This window comes from Sturnus vulgaris, unplaced genomic scaffold (genome assembly GCF_052056855.1).
Source record: "Sturnus vulgaris isolate bStuVul1 unplaced genomic scaffold, bStuVul1.hap1 Scaffold_157, whole genome shotgun sequence".
NCBI classification, from domain to species: domain Eukaryota; kingdom Metazoa; phylum Chordata; class Aves; order Passeriformes; family Sturnidae; genus Sturnus; species Sturnus vulgaris.
Genome location: NW_028276074.1, coordinates 7,640,001 through 7,642,500, shown reverse-complemented (window position 1 = coordinate 7,642,500; position 2,500 = coordinate 7,640,001). Strand labels below are relative to the sequence as shown.

At 78.0% G+C, this 2,500-nt stretch overlaps 1 non-coding gene across 1 annotated transcript in view; it reads right to left on the bottom strand.

The window, feature by feature from the left end:
- Positions 1-65, bottom strand: part of LOC148218937 (5.8S ribosomal RNA) — a 153-nt gene extending 88 nt beyond the window's left edge. The window contains exon 1 of the ribosomal RNA XR_015800124.1: positions 1-65. This exon is cut by the window's left edge and continues 88 nt beyond it. This is a non-coding gene — a ribosomal RNA (5.8S ribosomal RNA).
- Between the last annotated feature and the right edge of the window lie 2,435 nt (positions 66-2,500).

Below are 2,500 nucleotides of genomic sequence, written 5' to 3'. Positions count from 1 at the left end.
TTAATTCTCGCAGCTAGCTGCGTTCTTCATCGACGCACGAGCCGAGTGATCCACCGCTAAGAGTTGTCTGGCTTTCGGGACCGCTCGCGTGAAGCGGCCCCTTTTCTGTTTCTGCAGGGACGCGCGCGCCCCCGCGCGCCCCGCTTCGACCGTACGAGCACACACAAACGGAGGAGGAGGAGGAGAAAGCGCGGGGCAAAAAAGAGAAACCCCGCGCAACGCTCCGAAGGTCGGCCAAAGAAAGGCGGAGGGGCCCGCGCCCCCGACCGCCTCCCCCCGCGAGGGGAGACGCCGCCTCGCGTGCCGTCCTTCGGAGGCGGCCCAGGCGCCCGGGCTCGGCCCGACCTCCGCGCGGAGGGGCTTGTGCGGCAACGCGCCGGACCGCGGGGGGCACGGTGGCCCGCCCGGCCTCTCGATCACGGGACGACTACGCGTTCGCGGGCCGGGGGCGCGACCGCCGGCCCCCGCCGCTCCCGGCTCACTCCCTGGCTTCTCCTTTTCACCGCTCCGCCGACTCGCGGAACGCCGCCGCGCCAAAACGCGGGGGCCGGCTCTCCCGCCAGCGGCCCCTGAACGTCGCCCGAAACGCCACGCGGCGGCGGGACCGTTCCGCCGGCGCAACCCCTGGCGCGGGACCGCTTGCCCGCCGGAAGGCGAACGCCCGGCGGGCCGCGCTCCGCCACCGGCGCCGGAGGCGGGACGCCGCCGAGACCCGAGCCGGCATCGCGGAGCGCCCGAGGTCTGCCGCTCGGCAAAACCCCTCCGCCACCCGCGGCCGCACTCCCGGGACCGCCGCCGCTTCGCACCGCCGAGCTGCCCTTCCGCGAGCACGCGCCCAGCGGGCAGGCGTACGGCGGCTGAGCCGGGGGGCACCGCCCGCTCCCCTCGTTTCCACTCGGGGACCGGACGGGGAAGCGCCCCCGCGGCCGCCCCGCACGCCTCCCCTTTTTTTTGGCCCACACGCGGCCGGGAAGGGCGACGGGGAAGCGGACGGGCGGGGCCCGGGCCGGGACGGCCGCCGGTGAAGGCGGGCGCCTCGCGGCCGACCGTCCCCCCCCCCCGGGGGGGGCGGGGACACTCGCCGAGCGGCGACGCCGCCGCTCGGCACGGGGTCGCCCGCGCCCGCCGGACCTCCGGCGATGGAGGAGCCGGCCGAGCGCTGCGCCCCAACGGGCGGGGACAGCGCTCCGAGTCAGGGGTGGCCGGCGGCCGGCGCCGCCGCGGTGCGGTTCGAGGCGACAAGGCCGTCGAGGCGAGAGGCGCGCGGTCGCGCCTGACGCGGCGCCGCCCGCGAGCCCGCGGCGGCGGCTAAGGAGAAAGAGCGAGAGAGCGCGGCGGGCCCCGGCGGCCGCAACCCCGCAGCTGAGGTAGGTAAGGCAGAGAGCGCGCGCCCTCTGCCGGCGTCGCCCCGCATCGCAGAGGCCAGCGGGGTCGGCCCCCCGCGGCCGATCGCGCGCCGCGGCCTCTCCGCCGAGACCGGGCCGCAGAGAGGGGGGGGCAGGGCGCCCCTTCCCCGGCCCGGCACGGGTGGCCCCCGCGCGCGGGCAAGCGCGGCGGGACGCCGACGACGGCGAGCGCGGCCGGTCGCGACGGACACGCCACCGCAGGGGATCGGCGGGAGTAGCTCCCCACCCCTCGATGGCGCCCCGCGCCGCCACCGCCCGACACCCGCTGCCGCCGCCGCCACCGCCGCCGCCGCCGCGGCGGGGCCGTGCCGGGCCGCCCGAGTCTTTAAACCTCCGCCCGGCTCGGCGGCCCTTTCGGCCCCCAACAGGCGTTTGACGACGCCGAGGGAAACCGGCAGGAGACCGCCGAGGCGCGAAGCGCTAGGTACCTGGCCCTGGGGTGAGGGAAACGACCTGCATGGCCCCGCCGGGGTGCCTCCCCCGCTGCCACCCTCGGGGGAGCGTCCACCGGCGGGGGCGCGCCCGACGTCCGCTGCCATCACCGCGGCAATCCTTCTCGGGGCCCGGGGTTTCCCTCAGTAGCCCGGCGCTGCGCCCGAGAGGACCACCGCGGCTCGGGCCGCCCCGCCGGCGCGGGGAACACGGCCCAGCCACCGAGAAACCTCGCACACCCCCGGCCGAGAGAGGCCACGGCGACGACGGTGCGGACCGTCGCCGCCGCGCCACCCGGCGGCGGCTCGCGCACGTGCGCGCTCCCCCTGGAGGCGCGACCCGGAACTGCCGGAGCCCGGCCCTCGGGAGCTCCTCTGCCGCGCGAGGAGGCCGCTCGGCCAAGGAGAGCGGGATTTTGCCGGGCGGCAAAGCCCCGCGTCCCCCCCCGCGCTCTGGGGAAGGGCCGGAGGAGCCGCCTCCTCCGAGCCCCGAAGGCCTTCCCGCGCGCACCCTTTTTACACACGTTGGCCATCGCCTTGCGCCATCGGCCGCCGTTGCGCGCGACGGCCGGACGGCCGGCCGTCGCCCGGCGGGCGAAGAGACGACGGAAGGGGGGCGGGTGCGCCTCCGGGAGGGGCCGTGCCGAGCACCCCTCCCTCCCG